The sequence below is a fragment of the Narcine bancroftii genome, chromosome 7 (assembly GCF_036971445.1).
Source record: "Narcine bancroftii isolate sNarBan1 chromosome 7, sNarBan1.hap1, whole genome shotgun sequence".
NCBI lineage: Eukaryota > Metazoa > Chordata > Chondrichthyes > Torpediniformes > Narcinidae > Narcine > Narcine bancroftii.
Genome location: NC_091475.1, coordinates 142,491,146 through 142,513,940, shown reverse-complemented (window position 1 = coordinate 142,513,940; position 22,795 = coordinate 142,491,146).

Here is a 22,795-nt window from a genome sequence, read left to right as displayed (position 1 = left end):
AATATTTTGGATTTTCTAGTTTTCTGCCTTCATTTGGATGGCATGGTTGGCATAGAGATTAGTTAAATGCCTTTACAGCACCAACGATCAGGACCTAGGTTTGAATCCTGTGCTGTCTGTAAAGTGTTTGTATGTTCTCCCTATGTCTGCATTGGTTTTCTTCAGGGGCTCCAGTTTCCTCCCACTATTCAAAAATCATACCAGAGGTGTAGGTTAATAGGGTGTAAATTAGACAGCACAAACACATGAGACGAAATGGTCTGTTACTGTGCTCTGTTTATATTTAAATTTAAAATGATCGTTATTTCAGTTATTGGAAATAATTCCATGTGAACTAGAGATAGCCAAGGATCAAAATAAACAATTCAAAAATTACCTTTCAGAACTAAAATTACCTTTCAATTTTCACTGAAGCAAAATGAAGACACATTGAAGTGAAAAAGTGAACATCAGCAGAATAAAAGAATATTTAGCAAGCTGTGTTTCTCAAAATAATCTTAGGTCAACTTAAACAATTTACAATGACCCTGGAACTGCCACTTTTCCCAAATTGATGTCCAGTTCATAATTTAAGAAAAGTCATACACTAATGATACTGAAAGCGAAGTAGTATCTGCATTATGTTAAACTTTTCTCCAGCATTTTGATAATGTGACATCTTTCTTGAGGATAACAAGGCCAATTTGTGCAGAAATTTGATTGTTAAGTGTGATTACACCATTACCTTTCAGTATTTGTGGAATTTCAATGCAAATCCCTTGGTTCAAATTGTTTATATTGTGACTCAAGGCAACCATTTCGGAACCAAAGAAGGAATCCCATTACATGTGGTGTTTAAAGGAATATAGGTGTTGCTTGCATGTTTATTGTAGATTCACATAGAGATTAACTCGCTTAGAGGCTGGAAATAGCAGTAATACTCAAATGCTGGAGAAATTTAGCAGATCACACTGCATCCAAAGGAAGCAAAGGGTAACCAACGGTTTGCGTCTGCATCCTTCATTAGGCAAGAGTTAGCTGAGCAGCTTTTAATGAACAATGAACTAATTCTGTCTTTTACTATTTGGTCAACTGGAGCATTAGTTTGTAGAAGGAACTGCATTGTGAGTAAGGAAGGAGTACTAAGCTGGAAGAAACATTTGTTGGGCCTAGAGGTGAAATAGCAAGTACTGATTCTTCTGAAATTGCACAAGATGCCATGAGAAGGGGTGTGGCTATTTATGGAGATGGAAAGAGAAAAAGAGTATCTCAAAAGTGAGATGGTCTCAGAAATTCTGAATTATAAGCAGTATTCATGGTTCTGGTGTTGGAAATGAAAAACCAATGTATTGAATTAAGAAGCCAATGTGATGGTAGGCCATGAAAAATGAACCCAAGCTTTGCTTTGGGTGAGAGGAGGGAATTAAGCAGAAGTACAAGGAACATAACAGATGGGTGGACATCATGTGATGACACAGGGCCAGGATGAGAAAAAGTGAAAAGTCAAAAAAAAGTGAGGAGAAAAGCTTGAAATTCATTTGAATAAATTATAAACAACCAAAGGAAAAAAATCCAATGCCACCAAAAAAAGACAAAGAAGCAAAAGGAATTACAGAGAAGATGGAAGAAAAACAACCAGAAGAAAAAAAAGGCATATCTTGAAGAAGAAACCAGGACCTGCAGTGAAGCCTACTCCCCAGTCAAAGAGGGCCTTCCAACTCACCTCCCAGTGAGGTGCAGCGTCCCTGCAACAACAGGGTTCCCAGACGAGTCAGGGAGGGCAGTAACTCGACTGAGCAGGAGCAGTCGACAGCAATGGGAGTCCCTGTCAGAATGGCTCACTAAGTCCTCTAGACAGGCTCCTGGACAGTCCAAGAGGCTGCCTGAGGAATTAATATTATTAGAGCTGGAAGAAAAGAAAGAAAGAAGAAGAAGAAGAAGAAGAAGAAGAAGAAGAAGAAGAAGAAGAAGAAGAAGAAGAAGAAGAAGAAGAATAACAACAACAACAACAACAACAAAGCTCAGAGGAAACGTTGGAAGAAGAAGAAGGGGTAAGAAAGAAAGTTAAAGCTGTTACTACAGTTCAAGAGAATTCGATTATGCTTATGGAAGAGTTGAAGTTAATAAGACGTGACATTAAGAGATCAGAGGCTAAAGTTAAGGGTGTGAAAGAGATGCAAAAAAGTATCAGGAAGTGGAAAAAAATATTCAATGCATTAATTTGGAAAATCAATTTCTTCAAGAAAAAGTAGATAAAATGGATGAAAGATTAGAACAAATGCTGGAGATGAATAAGCAATTGTTTGAAACAGTGGATTTATTAGAAATTTTTAGCCGAAGAAATAATGTTAAGATCATTGGTCTGAAAGAAAGAGAGGAAGGAGAAGATATTATTTAATTTTTACAATGTTGGATCCCTCAGACTTTTGGACAAGAGCATTTTAAAGGAGAAACTGAGATTGAGTGAGCTCATAGAGCCCTTAGACCTAAACCTCAGCTGGATCAAAAGTCGAGGCCTATTTTGGACGCATTTCTTTGTAATCATGAGAGGGAAATAATCTTGGAATTAGCAGCCAAACAGGTTAAAGAAAAATGCCATTGGAATTTGGAGGGAACAAAATCTTTTTTTATCCTGATGTAAGCTTTGAATTATTGAAGAAAAGGAAGAGTTTTAATCCAGGAAAAAATATATTGTGGAAGAAGGGGTATACTTTTATTCTGCATTATAAGATTAGCCATGATCTCACTGAATAGCAGAGCAGGCTCGAAGGGCTGAATGACCTATTCCTGCTCCTATCTGCTATGTTTCTATGTTTCTGATAATATTACAGTTAATTAGTTTGAAAAATATTTTGCAGGAGATATCTAATTTATCAAAGGTTTTATCATTAGATGCTGAAAAAAGCATTTGATAGAATGGAATGGGGATTTTTATTTAAAGTGTTGGAAAAGTTTAAATTTGGGCCTGTATTTATTAGTTGGATTAAGGCAATATATAAAAAAGCCGATGGCTAGAGTTGTACGAATGGCCAGATATGGAGAGGTCCACTAGACAGGGTTGCCCTTTGTCACAGGCATTGTTTGCATTGATTATTGAACCTTTGGCACAATTAATAAGACAAGATAGTAATATTAAAGACATTAAAGTGAAATCTGATTAATTAAAATTAATTTATTTGTGGATGATGATTTGATTTATTTAACAGAACCAATAGAATCTTTGAGATTTTTATATGATAGATTGGAACAATATGGAGAAATATCTGGTTATAAAATTAATTGGGGAAAATATGAAGTTATTCCATTATTTTATTTTACTATATTCTTTATATTTTAAAAGATATAATGATGGTGATAAGTTTTAGAATAATTAGGTCATAATTTATCCATAAGGTAATGTCTAGTTTTTTTTTAATTAGTCAACTCTTTCTCTTTTCTTCCTTTTGTTTTTCTTGTTTTCTTTGGGTTTTTTTTCTGTGTGGGCTGGACCAGGTGGGAGGTGAGAGATAATTAAAAAAAACATTGATTTTGACATATAGAATTTTTTGGTTCTATATTAAATTTTGTTCAATAAAATAAAATTTGACTACAAAAGAAGCATAACAGTTGGATAGTGTCAACTATTGTGGAAGGGAAACTATAATTGCTTCACAGAGGGTCTTCATTATTCTCACTTTCAGAACAGATACAATGGAAACAGTTATCCTGGGAATTGCATGGATCCTTCAAAGGAAATCAGATGGGAAGAAATGTAGATAATGCGTCTGTGGGAGAATGAGCTTGTAATGAACAGTCGTTTCTAATCTGAAGTAAATCACAAAAATCTGTAGACACTATGGCTTCCACTCCACCACTATCAACAGAGCTCTCACCTGCATCTTCTCCATTTCCTGCTCATCTGCCCTGGCCCCCTCTGCCCCCCAGATGCAACAAATAGAGAATCCCCTAATCCTCACCTACCATACCACCAGCCTCTGCACCCAACACGTTATTCTACGAAATTTCTGGCACTTACTACAGGATCGCACCACCAGATACATTTTTCCTTCTCCTTTCTCAGCCTTCCACAGGGACTGCTCCCTCCATGATTCCTCATGCACTCATCCCTCCCCACCCATCACACACCCGGCACTTTCCCCTGTACCCATAGCACACTTATGCCAACACCTCCTCCCTCACCATGGTCCGGGGCCCCAAATAGGCTTCACTTACAACCTTTTTTTTAATTTGCAACAACAGTGACCTCCCAGTGGTCAATCATTTCAATACCGAGACACACTCCCGCACTCACATGTCGGTCAATGGCCTGGTGTACTCTCCCACCCGGACCACCTTCAAATTGGAGGAATAACATCTTATATCCATCTTGGCACTTGTGATGACATGTAATTACACCACTAGGTCACCAGGGGTCATCCCAGTGACCATGTATATAAAGCAGTCCAGAGCTTCAGTCTTGCCTTCCAGGTTTGTCTTGCAGAGAGACAAGACCTCTTAGTGTACATATTTTTTTTTTTTTTTTTTTTAAATTTTTTATTTTTCACACCATAAATCACAATAGCCATGATATACACTTTATTAAAGCTGTCTTATACTCACACTGCTGATCTGGTTATTGTCAGTATAATATAGAATGTCATAGTTAAATGTAGACAGCACTCTCCAGCCAGATACCTTTAACATTGACTTTACTGTTTTCATTAAACTTGCTTGCTTTTTCTTTCCCCTTCCATGTCTTTCCAGTTCTTCCAACCACCTATCCTCCCTCCTCTCCTTCATTGCTGCTTTCTGTTCTCTCCTTTCTCCACCTATCATCTCTTACCTTTGCCACCCCCCTTCCCCCCCCCCCCCACCTTCCCCCCACCCCCCCCCACCATTCTTTCATTCATGCTTGCTGGCATTTTCTCATACTTTGATGAAGGGCTCAAGCTCGAAACATCTGTTATGCATCTTTGCCTTTGCTACATAAAGGACACTATTTGACTTATTGAGTTTCTCCAACATTTTGTATTTTTAATAGTTACTAGCCTATCCTCTAAACACAAGACTGAAAAGCTGAGAAAAAGGAAGAGTCAAAAAATTATTTATCTGTACAAATTTGCTTTGTTGCTGCTTTTTTTTAATGATGTGATTCCTTCCTGTGCTATAATTATCTTGCATATGCTAGTAGAGGAGAAGGTTTTATTTATAAATGGAATTTTAAATTAAATAAAAGGAAAACAAATAACCCATTATTGAAACATAATTTCTATTTGAGATAAAATTAATCAATATGTGGGATTAAAAGAGGGATTATCCTCAAAGATGTCTCTATCTCTAAACAGTGTAATACTCAAGACTTTGGGTAATAGAATCTTGGCTACCTGGTACCAACATGGTATCAGATGCATTGACGATTGTTATGATCAACAGGGGCACTTTATGTCTTTTGAGAGACTTAAATATAATTTACCTACATTATCAAGACATTCTTCTGCGATCTCCAATTGCAAACTTTTTTTGAGGGAAAAGTGGGGACCATTAATGTTCAGACATGGAAATTCAAATTCGAAAGGAGAATGAAACCAAATTTATCTCTAATATATATGCTCGGATCCAAGATCAAAGCCCAAAATCTGGACTACATATATCGAGGGACAGATGGGAATTGGATTTGGGTATTGTAATCGATCCACAATGCTGATCAGATCTATGTGTAAATAGTATGACTACCTTAATTAATTCTAGATACAGACTGACTCATTATAATTTGTTGCACCAATTATATCTCACACCTCAAAAGTTGCATAAAAAATAAACCGAAATTTTCTGATAGATGTTTTAGGTGTGATGTAGATGTTTGTATCTTTTTACATTCCACCTGAATATGCAGAAAATTAAGACACTTTTGGGTAAAATTGGGGGAAGTGCTGACAAAAATTGTGGGAGAAAATTTCCATCTAGATTCGGAATTGCTCTTTTTCTGGGGAATTTTGTATTTATAAAAGTTAACTTCTCCAGAAGTAAATCTAAATTTATTAAAATTGTGTTGGCAATAGTCAGAAAATGTATAGCAGTAACATGGAAATCTGACTCCCTACTTCACATTGATTATTGGAACATAGAAGTGCAAAGTTGTATTCCCCTTGAGAAGATTACTTATAGTCTTAGGAATAGATATAGTATGTCCATTGAAATTTGACAACCTTATTTAGATTATTTAAATGCCCAGATTATTTAATTTATTTTGACAATTTGTATAATTAATTTAATATTTGTCAATTAATATACTCCATATAAAAATATAATACTTTCAAAATGATGTGGCTCTGAGATGTCAATCCTTGTTGCTGATGTTCTTTCTTTTCTATTTTCTTTTTTTCTCCCTCTATTCCCTGTGATCTGTCCCCTTTCCTTTCGAATCTGGGGAGGGGGCGCTGAGAGAAAAGGGACTCTCCTTCCTTTTTTTTTGGACCTTACCAATGTTTTTCCATTATTTTATATTCAATGTATTATTGTCATTATGTTAATTGAGTCCTATATTCAATATTTTCTTAAAACGTAAATAAAATATTCAAAAATAAGGAAGAGTTAAAGAAGGATTATGTGGACAGGTGAATGGGTGGAAGTTGGCTGCAAAAGTGATGAAATATTTGGGTTTTTTACAGGTCTGGAAGCAGGATGGCCATGTACTGGAACAAGAGTGAACCAGGGGGCTCAAATTGAATCAAAAAGTCCCATTTCATTTTTGCCCCCAATAGACAAATGTAGCTTTGATTGTTTGGCATTCCTGATGATTAAGCCTTTACTTAGTAAATGTGAACAAAATTTAAAATAGTGAATTTGAGAACAAGTTTGAGGGTGGGTGAAATGAAGGAAAGTCTTGTGAGGGGATATGGCAAGATCTTTGAGAATGAGAGGAGCAAAGAACAGAAAATTATTTGAAAAATGTAGCCTGGAGACAAGGTAATTAGTTAGAAACTACTAACTTAGAGCAACAAAAAATATTGTGAATGCTATGAGCAATCAAATAAAGGGAAAAAAATTGGAGACAGGAAGAAATTCAGTGGCAAGATGACAAGACAATGACAAGATGGAACAATGCATTTTCTAGGTCCATGCAGGTGCTACTGTGGAACATCAGGTGAATGTTCTCAGTTAGAAGCTGTGGAATAAAGTTATTGAGAAAATGCAGGCCAGTTTCTATCAAGGGAATAATCTCTTGTTGTTCAGTGGTAGAATTGTGGTCCCGAGGAAGGTACAGATCACCTGCACAGGATAGATTTTTTCTGGAATTCAGTGAAACCTGAGGATGGACAATGGAATCCTCATCTTAAGAGAAACCAAAATGTCACTGAGTAACTTATAAAATGAGATTCTCGCCAGTTAATGAAAATAAAAGACTGCCAGATGCAAATCTAAAATTAGAACAGAAAATTCTGGATGTACTAAGCTGAACAAGCAACATCTTCAGGAAGAAAAGTAGAGTCAGGTGAAAGACCTTTGATCAGAACATTGTGACTAGGGTCTTTTGCATGAAATATTGACTCATTTTTCTTTTCTTAGATTCAACCCAACATGTTGAGTGTTTCCAGCATTTTGTATAATTTTTAGTTATTGTCTTTCAAAAAGCTCTCCTTGCTAGTTTTGGAGCAACTTTTATGAATTTATAAATTAATTGCAACCAGAATGGCCTTTAAACTCTGTTGAAATGTAAAATACTCAATTCACTTCAGGCTTTAGATAAAAGAATAACTTAATTTTGTTCTCTCCCCCAGTGTAGATGTATCAGTAATATTTTCTTCTTAATTCAAGTGTACTGGTTGTATCAGCTACTTTCTTACCAGTCTGCTACCAGAAAATAATTTCACCTGCCTTTTGTGACCAGAACTATGACTGGCATTGATTTATGGCAATTGGCTTGAAGTTCAGTATAGCCAACACATCTTCAGCAGAAAAGCATTTTTCCATTTAAGCAACTCAAGCCACTAATATTCAAAGAATATTCCAAGTGAGCAAACAATTTATATCCTCAACATGATAAAATTTTACATCAGTACGTTAGTTTTGTTTTTTGCGTAGAGAGTTGTGGGTGCCTGGAATGCCTTGCCAGGGGTGATGGTGGAGGCAGAAACATTAGGGACATTTAAGAGACTTCTAGACAAGGAAGATAGATTGCAGAAAATAGAGGGAGGGTTTTTTGTAAAGGAATACTGTGAATATTGGTTGGCACAACATTGAGGGCTGAAGGGCCTGAAATGTGCTATTTTCTGTGTTCTACAGATATCCAAGGTGGATTGGTTCTTCTAGAAGTACTACAGTCACTGCATAAATTCTGCTGAAATACAGTTTCTCAAAACTTATGCCATTTGTGCCTCTATCCAAGGAGATACCTTTGAAGATCAGAGATACGCTCTGAACTGTTAGGAAAGTGGACTTTGTTCCTGCCATTGGCATGCTAGAAACTTAACTCAGCTTCAGAATTTGAATCCAAGATTGAATTATATATTTCCTGGCTATTTGGCACCAACAATTTTTTTGTTGTGACAATGAAATAAACCACCCAGTGATTTGGGCTCTTTTTCTTAGAGGATTTTTAGGCAGTGTCTTCGGTGGTGTACTTGCTCTCAAAAGCGCTTTAAGGAAATGGATATGAAATGGCATGAAAAATGAAGTTATTTTACCAATGAAAGCTGACAAGTGAATGGAATACACATTTAATGAGAAATGGGAAAAGGGAAACCATGCTCAATTTTTTTGTATTCTAATATCTCTTGGGGCAGATTTGAATGAATCCAAATTGTGAACAAAATAAGCTGCCTATTTTCTTTGAATTGAGGCAATTTAGAATTAATGTAGATATCTTAAAATTAAATACATTTTATAACCTTTATGTACAATCTACTAATTGATTTGTCATCTTAATAGTTTATTATAGATTAGAAAGCTCAATTATTTGCAGTTCCCATACATTTATGATGTAATGGCAATTTGTGAAATTTGATTGCAGGAGGGGCAGGAATGGGAGCTCAATGTTCCAGGCTTCACAATAGAGCAAGGGTGGCATGAGAGGGGGAGGAATAATATTATCCCTCGTCAGGGATAATATCAGTCAGGACAAACCAGAGTGCTCATCTACTGAGACTATATGTGTAGAGCTGAGGAATGGGAAAGGTATTGTATTATGAGGTTGTTTTATAGACCACCCAATAGTCCAGATGAATTAGAGAAGAAAATATGAAGAGAGACAGCAGACAGCTGCAGAAAACATTAGGTTGTGCTATTAGGAGATTTTAACTTTCCACATATTGACTGGGACTCCCATACTATAAAAGGCTGGACAGCTTGGAGTTTGTAAAATGTGTTCAGGGAAGTTTTCTAAATCAATATATAGAGGTATCAATTAGAAAGAGGGCAATACTAGATCTCCTATTAGGGAACAAGCCAGGACAGGTGACAGAAGTATGTGTAAGGGAATATTTTGGGTCTAATGATCATAATGTCATTAGTTTTGTTAATTATGAAGAAGAATAGGTCTTGCCTTCAGCTTGAAATTCTTTATTGGAGAAAGGCCAATTTTGAGGAAATGAGAAATTATCTAGAATTCATGGATTGGGATAAGCTGTTTTCTGGCAAGTATTTGCGAGTTAAGTGGAAGACTTTCAAAGGTGTAAATATGAGAGTATAGTTTGTTTGTTCCTATAAAGATTAAAGGCAAAATTAACAGGAATAGGGAACTTTGGTTTTCAAGGGATGCTGTGGATCTGGTTCAGAAGAAGAGACAGGTGTATAGCAGGTATAGGCAACACTGCCAATGAGGTACATCAGTATAAAAAGTGCAAAAAAAATGAAAGAAATAAGGAAGGCTAAAAGAGGACTTGAGGTTGCTTTAGCAAACAATGTGAAAGAAAATCCTAAGGGTTTCTGCAGGTACATTAAAAGGACAGTAAGGGAGAAACATTTTTTCCCTTGAAGATCAAAGACCAGCTGTATATGAAGCCGAAAGAGATGATGGAGATCTTAAATGGCATAGAGTGAAGGGAAATTAGGAAAACAAGCAGTGATAACATGGAATCAATACAGATTAAAGAGGATGAGGTGCTTGCTATCTTCAAGTAAATAAGGGTGGATAAATTGGAGAAAGGGGCCTGAAAAGGTATTCCTTTGGATCTTGTGAGAGGTTAGTGTAGATTTACCGGGGCTCTGGCAGAAATATTTAAAATGGCCTTAGCCATGGGTGTGTTTCTGGAGGATTTGAGGTAGCTCATGTTGTTCCATTGTTTAAAAAAGGCTCCGAAAGTAACCCTAGAAATTATAGGCCAGTCAGCCTGACATCAGTTGTAGGTAAATTATTGGAATTTGTTATAAGAGATCAGATATACAAATATTTTGATAGCCAAGGAATGATTAGGGGCAGTCAATGTGGCTTTATGCAGGGTAAACAATTTGATAGAGTTTTTCAAGAAGGTTATCAGGAATGTTGATGAAGGAAATGCTGTGGACTTTAGTAAGGCCTTTGACAAGGTTCCACTTGTGAGGTTAGTCAGGAAGGTTCAGATACTAGGACTTCATGGTGAGGTAATACACTGGATTTTACATTAGTTCTATTGGAGAAGCCAGAGAGTAATGGTGGATGATTGTTTCTCAGACTTGAGGTCTGTGACTAGTGGTGTGCCTCAGGGATCACTGGTGGGACTGTTGTTGTTTGTCATCTATATCAAAGGTCTGGAAGATGATGTGGTAAATTGGAACAGCAAGTATGCAGATGACAGAAAGCATTATGGACAGTGAAGAAGATTTTCAAAGCTTGCAGAGGGATCTGGACCAGCTAGAAGAATGAACTGAAAAATGGTAGATGAAATTTAATGCAGACAAGTATGAGGTGTTGTATTTTGGAAGAATAAACCAGGAAAGGACATACATGTTAGGAGTGCGGTAGAACAGAGGGATCTGGGAATACAGATACATAATTACCTGAAAGTGGCATCACAGGTGGATAGGGTTGTAAAGAGAACTTTAGACATATTAACCATAAATTAAAGTATTGAATATAGCAATTGGGATGTTATGGTAAAGTTGTATTAGTCATTGGTAAGGCCATATTTGGAGTATTATGTGCAGTTTTGATCACCTAACTACTAAAATATATCTATAGGATTGAAAGGTTGCAGATAAGATTTATTAGGATGTTGCTAAGAGTCCAAGAGTTGAGTTACAGGTAAAGTTTAACAGGTTAGGACTTTATACCCTTGAGAATAGAAGAATTAGGTTAGATTTCATAGAGCTATTTAAAATTATTAAGGATATAGACAGAGTAAATGTAGGAAGGCTCTTTCCACTGAGGGTAGATGAGATACAAAGCAGAGGACATGGGTTAAGTGTGAAAGGGAAAAAAGTTTGGGGGGGAATATTAGGGGAAATTTCTTCACACAGAGAGTGGTGGGAATGTGGAACAAGGTGTCAACTGAAGTGCTGAATGTGGACTAAATTTTAACATTTAAGAAGATTTTGAACAGGTACATGAATGGGATAGGACTGGGTGTAAGTCAGTGGGACTATGCAGAAGAATAGTTCAGCACAGAAGAGAAGGGCCAAAGGGTCTGTTACTGTGCTGAAATGTTCTATCATTCTACTTATATTGATTTTTATGGAAGTACATTTTGGAGAATGTTCTACCTCTTGATAACATTTTGCCTTGTGAATGTTATCTTAAATCTGTGCACCAATTACTTTTAGTAATGCATACTGTTGGATAAATCTTGAGATAAACAAATCCAGATTGCCAAGGATTTCTGTAAAACACACATTTACTGTTGATTGGTCTGAACTCTAATCAAATACAATTTGACAAAAATTGTAAAATGCTTGAATGTATGACAGCATTTAACTAATCACATCCGGCCATTCAAGCTGCCTAGTTTAAACTTACCTTTCAGCACAAAATCCTTTATTCTCTCAGTTTAAATTTTAAACCACACTGGACGCAATTTTAAATGAAAGGACAATTTCTGACTCATCCTTTTTGGCAGGTAGTTCTGAACCATCAACTGCTTCAAGTAAATCATTGTTTTACTCCTCTTTCCTCTAATCCTTTTCCCCAATAGAACTATTTGTTTGACCCCACCACAAGAAGAAATCTTGCAGCAAAAAAAAAACATGTCCCATCACATTTCAAGAGTCAAGATAGCATACCAACATCTAAGGATGTTCAGTCTGTGCATGTTAGGTGTAACAAATACATATTTGTCAAATGCATCACAACATGATATGCAAGCTGTTCTGCTCAAGATTGGAAGAAACTGCAGAAGATTGTAAATGGTATGCAAATTCCCTCTCTTCTGAGGACTATCTGCCTCTACCACTGCTTAGGTGACACCCACTCTAGGCACACTCTTTCTCCCTCATCTCATTGGGTGTTCAAGTTCAAAATGGCACACAGACTTGAAGACAGTTTCGTCTCTGCAACCATCAAGCTCTCAATGATTGAAGATTCCAACAATACTACATGCTGCATTTGTTTTGTACTTTTGTTCATTTTAACACTGTAGAGACATTGTACTTTCTCCTAATTTATTCAGCTGTATGAATGTTAGAGTTCACCTGTTTGACTGTTTACAAGAAACCCTCTCACTGTATCACATGTAATGTCACAAACTTGAACTTGATGAATAGGGACTCTCTGAAAGAGACAGTCATTTTTAAGGCAAAGAGGTAGATGAATCATTAACAAGTTTGGAGAGAGATAGATCTCTATTCAATTATTGGAAGGCTAAAGGTGGGAAACACAGTGGAAAATTGATGGATGTGGAATAGGAAATGCAGTCAGTGACTGATCAATTTGATTGTCCAAACAGTTTGAGGCAGCTTATCCTTTAACAGTTCAGATACTCTAGATAGTGCAATAGTATTTCTTTATCCCATTGGAGGAACAGCTTCTCTCATCTTTCACAAAATATTTGAAATTATATTTTATAATAGAAAATATTATAAAATAATATTCCCCTACTCAATACCTTCTTTTATAGTCCTGCCAGAGTTCAATATTCCTCCCAAATTCTTCTCCATTCAGAATATCAGTACAGCTGTGCGATCAAATTGAACACACAATAGTTTGTATGTTTTATTTGTGCCTCAGCAATCTTTGTGATTTCTTCTTTTATAGTCATGTTGAAAAGAGGGATGAATTTTTATTTTTTGCTGAGGGCCTGAAGTTCAGTTGAAAAGTATTCTGTATGGACTCAGGCATCGAGAAGAGACTGATGAATTTAAAAGGTCTCCAATTCTAGCATGCACAAGATTCAAAGTGTTTAGTAGAAGCAGTCACATACAAAGGCTTTTAATCCCCAGTTTGTCAGCAATGTATGGAGTTCAGATCATGGCAAAGTGTGGAAAAGTAGATTGAGGTACAAGGAGATACGTATATCATTATTGTTCTATTTAACATAATATAATTTGTTATCTGCCAATCACATCCACAGTTTTACATATATACTTGTCAACATCAGGGGTTCTCCAAGGTGGCAAACTCCTTTCAGTCTCTTTCTTTGATTCCTGGCACTGGACACTACTCAGTCCGAGGGCAAAGTTCCGAGTGAAGATTCCCAAGGATTTTTATACCCCCCAGATTAAGCAGGTCTGTAACCCTGTACTTTTCCATCTGTTCTGCATCTTATTTTAAGTGCTGGATCTTTATCATTATTAGATGTCTTTGAAATTTTCCTGCTGTACTCCAATTCCCTCTGTCATCATTCTTCAGAAGAATCTCTTTCAACCACCCACATCAGACATGCCAAAGTTCTAACCACGTATTAACTTTGCAACCACAGGAGAGAACATCTTTGATCTAGTCTACAGGGACATCCCTGTAATATTTAGTCTATTGAAGAGTTTGGGGCTGTCCCGTGCCACTACTTTGGATACTCAGGCCATTCTGTTGATCCCTGTTTACAGACCACTGGTAAAATGAGTCAAACCATTTGATAGGAAGATCAGGCCATGACCCGAGGAAGACACAGTAGCTCCAGAACCATGAGCAATAGTGCATTCAGCGAGGTGATCACCTCCAACAACCACATTAACATTGATGTGTATGCAAGAACTGTGACTAGCTACACAGGTAAGTGCATTGAAAATGAGACTGTGATTAAACACTACACCACCAGGGCAAATTAAAATCCATGGCTAGACATGGTGCATTACTCAGAGCTCATGATGCTGTTTTCAGGACAGGAGACAAGATGGCATTAAGATCAGCAAAAGTTGAATTGTCCTGTGCAATCACAAAGCCAAATCATACAGAGTATCCACTAACATGTGTGATACCAGCAATGTGGGGTGCATGTGACAGGGTGTTCAAACCACAACTGACAAATCAGCCTTGAGGGTCATCAACAATAATGCCTCCCTTCCAGACAGGTTGAATACCCTCTTTGATGTGATAAATAAAGTGACATCAAGACAGCCACTCTGCACAGCCGTGGCAGAAGTAGGGAGGATTCTATCTGGGGGGGGGGGGTTGGAAATCCCACATAAAGCACCAGGTCCAAACAAATTAGCTGATCAGATGCTGAAGGTCAGCTAACAAAGATGGTAATGATCTAAAACATCTTGTTGTAGCAGCAACTGTCCCCATTGGATTCAAGGCAGCCACCATCACTCAAGTGCCCAAGAAAGCAACGGTAACTGGACTAATTTACAACTGCCCAGTGGTACTGAAATCTATGATGATGAAGTGCTTTGAGCAGCTAGTGATGGAACATAAATTGCATCTTCCAACAACATTTGGCCAGTTCCAAACTGGTTCACAGATGATGCAGTAGCCTTGATTTTCCACTCTGTCTTGACCCACCTAGAAAAAAGATGCTTCTTATGTCAGGATGTTTTTCATTAATTTTAGTTTGGCATTCAACGTGATCATACCTTAGAGGCTGGTGGATAAACTGCCCTTGTTGGGATTCAGGCCCCCTCTCTGTAAATGAATTCTGGACTTCTTGATGGAGAGACCACAGTCTGTAAGAGAAAGCAGCAACATGCTGAGCCCTGGAACACCTTTGGGCTATGTGCTCAGCCCGCTACTGTTATTGTTCACGCTGCCAGATTCAGCTGCCACAGAATCAAACTACAGTAGTTGGCTTCATAGCAATAATGATGTGTTGCATTACAGTGAGGAGTTTTAAAGGCTCCTAAAATAGTGTGAGACCAACAACCTAAGATTCAATGTGAACAAGACAAAGCAGATGATTGTGGACTTCAGGAGGATGAAGGTCAACTATTTCGCCACAAGATATCAATGGTTCAATTATGGAGTGTAAAAGACCTTGGTGTGAACATCAAGGCAATCTATCCTGAACCCACAATACTTCATTAGATAGGAAAGTTCAGAAGCACCTACAGTTATCTACTGCCTCCCCCTCCACTTTAACAACCTTTCACAAGGCCACAGTAGAGAGTGTTCTGTTTGGGTGCATCATTGTGTGGTAGGGTAGTTGCAAAGCATCAGACCACAAGTCCATACAGTCGATCATTTTGGTCTATTGATGACATTTTCTGGTTTTGTTGTCTAAATAGCCCATTACTATCAAGAAAGTGGTCATGGAGCATCAAAATCATGACTGACAAGCAAGGTAATAGCTTCTTCCTGCAGGATACTGAACAGTATCCTGCCACTGTGTTAATGGTCCCAAATATTTATATATAATTTATTTTGATTATTTATGTTATTTTTATGTACTGCGTATTGCTGTTTTTGTGCGTGCACTATGGCCTGGAGAGACGATGTTTCATCAGGTGGTGTACATACAATTAGATAATAATAAACGTGATCTTGTAGCCCAAGGCTGATGATAGACTGGTGCACATTGAGGGAATCTATTTCCTTACAAAATTGGATGGAAGATCATTCAGGATATGGATGACCCAACAGACATCAATGATATAGAGTTCATCTTAAATATAACTCCATGGAACAAACGTACCAGGAGAAAGCCAAGTCTATATTCACTAGTTAAGGATACAAGTTCACTGGGCCCAGATGAATGGGAGAATTTTGGGCAAGTTGCATCAAATCCACCAAGATACTTGTCACATAGTTTTGTATGCATCCAGCTTCCTGTAAGTAGATTTATCCAATAAATGTGCTATCAAAGCATAAAGTACAGACTGCGCTGAACAGCAAGAGATTTTAAAATTCCACAAAGTTGAAAAATGGTGCATGCCACAAATGAATTTCAAGGCTAGGCTGGCTTAAATGAAAGAGAAAAAAACTTGCTCTATTTATTATTTTAACCATAAAATGAAATAATTGATGGGTTTATTGTCAAGCAGATTGTTCAAGGGGCAGTAGGGTTAGTGTAGCAGTTTGTGCAATGATGTTACAGCGCCAACGATTAGGACTGACATTCAAATCCGCTGCTGTCTGAAAGGAGCTTGTCCATTCTCTCCATGTCCATGTGGGTTTTCCCTGGGGACTCCGGTTTCCTCCCACTGTTCAAAATGTACTGGGGGTTGTCGATCAATTGGACGTAATTGGGCAGCACAGGGTCAAGGGCAGAAAGATCCTGTTACCTGACAATATGTCTAAAAAAATGTATAGATGCATCTTATGTGCTTCAGCTAGACAGGTATTTGTAAAGAAACACTATTATTATAAACTATTCAATAAATAAATACACATGATAAATATTCACAGTAATCCTCATACAAAGAAAAGAGAGTTGCAATAGTACAGTCAATGATTAATGTACCAAGGATAGGTTCAAGAATCTGATCACTGTTGGAGAAAACCTTTTGAACTTAGAGGTGCTGGTCATTAGTGCTCAGTACCTACTGCCTGAACACAGCAGCGAGAAGTGCTTCATGGAGATCCTTTATGATGTTGACTACCTTCTTTTTATTTATTTATTTTTTTATTTTTGCACTATGAGTCATATCAATAACAACATCCACAAATGATCATCAACAATATATACATAGTGACATTTTTTTTTTCCTCCACTTCCTCTCTCCCCTTCTCCACCCTCATCAAAAATCAATAAATGATAAAACACTTAAAACAAAAAAAAAACAAAAAAGGAAAAAAAAGTTGTATCATCTACTTTCACATATTTAAATCTTATTGTTCTCATAATTATGTTGTTTTACGAGATGGAGGTTTGTGGTCAGCATTCTCCTCATATGGATGTCTGAAATGGATGAGAGGTCAGAGCTTGTGATAGACCTGGCTTTATTTGTTACTTTATATCACTCATAATCAATTGCCAAACGAGGGTCTGATGCAACCAGCCGAAATACCCTGTTGAAGTTTGATGACATGCCTAATCTGCTCAGACTCCGAGGAGATTGAGATGTTGGTATGCCTGCTTTGTGGTTCTTTTAATCTACTGATATCAGGAAAGTTCTCCTGAGAGGTGAGTTGCTCAATATTGAGCTAATCAATTTAATTCACATGAATTTGATATATGTTCACTGGCTCTGCCAGACAAAATGACAATCCCATTATAGACAAAGCACATCTCAACCCAAATCATACTGCCATCACTTTGACAAACTTGCCATGTTTTTAAGACCAGGAGACATAGGAACAGAAATAGGCGATTCATTTCATCAGGTTTTCCCCACCATATGATCAGAAGCCAATCCATTTTTCCACTCAGTCCCACTACACGGCCTTCTCCCTATTAGCTTTGATGTCCTGACTAATCAAGAACCTATCAATCTCTGCTTTAAATACATCCAATGACTTGGACAAGAGAGCACAACTTCAGGCATCCACATGGAACAAAGATGTGGAGAAATTTCCTTAGCCAGAGGATGGTGAATCTGTGGAATCTGTTGCCACAGGCAAGTCTGGAGGCCAAGACTTTCCCACCATGGGAAACAACCTTTCTACATCTACTCTATCCATGCCTTACAAAATTCAATGTATTTCAATGAGAAGCCCCCTCATTCTCTGAAATTCCAATGAGTACTAGCTAAGAGCTGTCATGCATCCCTCATATTATAACCCTGGAATCATCCTTGTCAACCTCCTCTAAACCCTTTCTCATGTCATCACATCCATTCTTAAACGAGGAGCCCAAAACTGCAGTCAATATTCCAAGTATGGTCTCAACACCACATCGCTGCTCTTGTATTTTTTTTCCTCTTGAAATTAAGCCTTTGTTGTTCCCATATTTGAATAATCATGCATTTTATCCCAGTACTATTTGAAATAGATATTAGATGCCACAGGTCTCAGCTTTCAGTGCTTCACAAATAGAGCAAGTCCCTCTTACACACCAATTTACAATGAGTTGTCTGGACAGAAAAAAATAATTTGGCACAGGCTAGGAGGGCTGAAAGGCCTATTTCTGTGTTGCGATACAATTCTATATGCAGCACAAAGCATAATTTGTCAAAATGGAGGTTCAATAAACTAGAGCAATGGGGCACAAAAGAATAATTCTATTTGATACAGACCAACCCCTCCTGAAATTTCTTCCCCCGTCACCTTCCCCCAGCTCTGTCTTTCTCCTTCATCTCTCTCTCCTTTTGCTAGAACATGATAAATTCTTGCTTCCTCCCTTTTCATATCCAATTGACACCTTTTGTTGGTCTGGTTTGGGGGTGCATTGGGGGAGGAATCCAGAATTCTGATACTTGCTGATATTTCCTGCATCTGGCTTATTCCTTGACAGAGAGCTCCAGCCTGAAACATCAGCAAAATGTCTTTTCTTTTCTGGACACTGATAAGACTAGCTAAGTTCCTCCAGCATTTCTGTGTTTTTACTACAATCACAGTGTCCGCAGACTTCCGTGTTTCAAACAAAACTATTCAACAACTTTACAAAAAAAAGTGGAACCTTGTAATATTCTATTGAAACATTTTCTTTTATCCCTTTTGTAAACAAAATGTAATTTAAGAATATGATCAAAACCAGGAAAAGGAAAGGAATTAAAATGCTGGAAACAATTAGAAACATACTGCAATGCTGTCTGAAGTATTTGTTTGCATTTTGCTGTCCTAAATGCAAATCCCATAATCAGCACCCCCAGATATCGAATCTGTTTGGATCAAACATTGTTTTTATTTGATAATTTAAGCATCTGTAGTTATTTGCAGATATACAGACCATCATTATTGTGGCCAAAAAAAGTCAAAATGACTTCACAGGACCAAACTCCAACAAAAAGATATGCCCTGCTTCCTACAAAATACCTTAGACCAGATGGCAACAATAAGCTTTGTGGGCGCATTGTAAGAATAATGCAGGAAGTGGTGAATATTTGGAGAACTGTTTTCCTTCTCCTGAACTCGTGAGGGGTCTTGAAAATATTGTGAGAAGATATTTTGCTAAACAACGAGAACTCCTCACACTGGTGAAATTTCTATGAGATTGGGAGATTACAATAACCTTGATGTAATAGCTGATATTATGATGGCCTTCTTTTCCTCAATTTCCCTCTAAAATTGAGCTGAGCTCCTTGTACTCAAGGTCACCTCAAAGCTCAGTCTGCTCATATGATATGAGAAGCAAATAACTAACCAGAGCAGCCTTCACCTTCTCCCACCACCCTCCAATAAAAATATTGTTCCTTATGTGGTAAAGCAATTATGATTGCAGATTTCCTTTTAATCCAAGCTTTTTGACCTCCTACTCCCCACTCCGAATCAAGTTACATGCTTTCACTTCCTTCTTCGCTCCCCAATGTGGTACATGTGAGTTATTTAATACAAATTTTCAACATTATTCTCTTGATTATCAAACAATATCTATAGTTCCATTCATACTGAGATTTCAGGTGAAAATGTCAATGGAATTATATATTCATAATAGGATTACATTTAGGGCAGGCAAATAAAAACAAATTATTCAAATCCATTCAGCATTGCATCATGTTTCTAATGGTTTATTACTCCATTCTGACTCTAGACTCTGTTTCATTAATGTGTTCTGAATATTATAGTGGTATATAGAGTTAGGTTCACATGAGGTTCTGATAGCTCAGTGGTTAGATCTCTTGTCTTGTAAACCAGGGTTAATGAGTTTGTTCCTTGCTGGGGTCTCATTTCTGTCAAACAACTGTATTCCTTGGGTTAGACAAAGTCAAAGAATTTCATGGATGTTACATTCCAAATGTAGTATTACGTGATAATAATGGGACCTTTACCAGTACCTTTATCTCTTCCACTTTCTCCCTCTCATTTTGATCTCACAGCCTGTACATTCATTGACACTTTAAATCTACAAGGTAATACCAAATGGAAAAAAAAAATCTGTTTTCAAGATCTCAAGTCTTAACAAAACATTTTTTAAAGATCAGTCAGTAATGTAGGATTTGGGGAAATAAATATAAATCTAGGTTTCAATAAAGAGCCTTAGACCCAAAGGTTTAACTGTTTTGGTTTCCACAGATGACCTTTGAGCTTTTATGAAGTTATCTGCTTTGATGTTTTCTTGTCAAACTTTGGGTTTATTCAGTGCTCTTAAATTTACACAGAACATCATATTGCAGGAACAATGTGTTACAGGGAAATGTCAGAAATATGTGTCATGTGAAACAGTTGCTTGCAGGATTGATTAACAGGTTAAAATCAAAGGTTCGTCAGACTGGTAATCCAGAAATAGGTGAAAGCTAAAGCACAGAGGGTGGGATTTGAAAAAAAAAATAGGATTGAAGGAGCAGAAACGAGGAACATGTTGTCCAGGTGACAGATAACCTGGTATTAGTTTCATTAGCTTTTGAATTTGATCTCTTGCTATTCTGGGAAATATCCTGCATCATTCTACAATCTTCACTGAACAAGTCCAGAGAACAAATAGATCCTGAACAGATAATATGGCAAGATAAACTCCTTTGTAGGGGTTCAATGTGGAAAATGGAAAACTTTCAGTATTGGCTCATACTTGGATCTCACCAAGCAGCTGTCAGGCCACAGATTGGAGAGAGCACTGTTGGCAGCTGAAGATCTGACAGACTGAATTAAATCAACCCACTCCAACAGTTGTTCGAAATTTGACCTTAAACAAATCTCGAAAACCATTTATTTAGGCTGGTGGAAGTCCCAAACCAGACCAATTTATGTGGTTATGGCGATTAAATGTGGGAGCAGCCTCCTTTGAAGAAGACCGCAGAGCCCACCTCACTGACAAAAGGCAAAGGAGGAAAAACCCAACACCCAACCCCAACCAACCAATTTTCCCTTGCAACCGCTGCAATCGTGTCTGCCTGTCCCGCATCGGACTGGTCAGCCACAAACGAGCCTGCAGCTGACGTGGACTTTTTACCCCCTCCATAAATCTTCGTCCGCGAAGCCAAGCCAAAGAAGGGAAGATGGTAGTAATAATTAATCAGCTTGCAAAGTGAGTTGTTCAAGTTTTTTTTTAACAAGGCTGCTTTGCTTGTATGTCAGTTTTAATGTTATGTTTAACCTTCTCCAAAGTCAAGGACTACAGAATCCAAAACTTGTGTTTTCCACCCACCTGATACCCAGAAGGGCAGGTTATCAGACAAACCTCTGCAATCCACCACCTATTCCATATCTGTAACCAGATATCCTGTGACCAATTGTTTACTGAAATGTATGAAAACAATTGCCCCAACCCTATAACTCAACATGTTTTCTATGCCTTATTAAATATCAGGCATCTTGTAACATTCACATTTCCTTCCCCACTATTCCAACCTGTTCTTTTCGACCTTCCTTCCAGAGTATAGGCTACTGAAAATGGACATCCTGTATGATAGATAAAAACTTTGTATAGGTGTAGGCAGAATCAGATCCACTGTTACATTCAACAGTGGTAAACACATTTTAATATTTTCACTTCCTATAAACTTTGGCTCTAATAAGAAGATTAAGGTTGTAAATAAAATTGCTGTAGATCAATGGTGATCAATGTTTTATTAGCAAATATTGACATCTGACAATGTAAATAGAAAGCTTTGTTAACAGGTCAATCTTATTAATATCCGGTCAAGCATATCTGAATAATAACTGAACATCTGGATGAATATCATAACTTGTCGCGGTTGTTGGATGTGGTGTTCGAAACCGCTGATGACATAACCGAAGCAATGTGGGAGAGTAATAGGTGTGTTGAGCAGTCTGCATATGGATGATGGATCTTGAATTCAGGAGGAGAAGAGTGAGAGCGACAGGATTATTATCAATGGATCACTATTGATGGCACCAGCACACATTACAGAATGGATTGGGGTATTTGGGCCACTAGTGTCACTTCCCCTCTCTCCGACGGAAGCGATGCTAGTAGCCCTGGTACTCCAATCCATTGCGCATGTGCCAGCCGGCACTAACGCATGTGCGGAAGAAGAAGAAGCATGGCTGTGCATGGCCTACAGATCCCGGGACTCCGCATTTAACATGGTAAGTTCCCTCTTTCTGCCCCTACACCCTCAAATGGAGGGCAGCTCGAGGTGGTACTGGATGAAGGACAGATTACTCAAAAGCTGGACTGTCTGGCCTAAACCAGACATCTGGCCAACCTAATGGGAGAGGTGCTGACTTTCAGAAAGAAAGCTAATTCTCGGAACAGGCTCTTCAGCTTCAATGTCTGTCATACCCAATCCCAAAATGTTCATCTGCATGCACAGTTTATTTTTCAATTCCCTGCTTGTTTATATTTTGTCCAAATATCGCAAACATTGCCATCATACTTACTTCCACCACCACTCCTAGCAGCATGTTCCAGGCACCTATCACTGTGTAAAACACATTGTAAATATCCTTTGAACTTTCCCCTGAACATCTTAAAGCTATGCCTCTAGTATTTAACATTTCCATCTGGAAAAACTAGTTCAGAATCAGAATCAGAATTTATTGTCATGAACAAGTCAT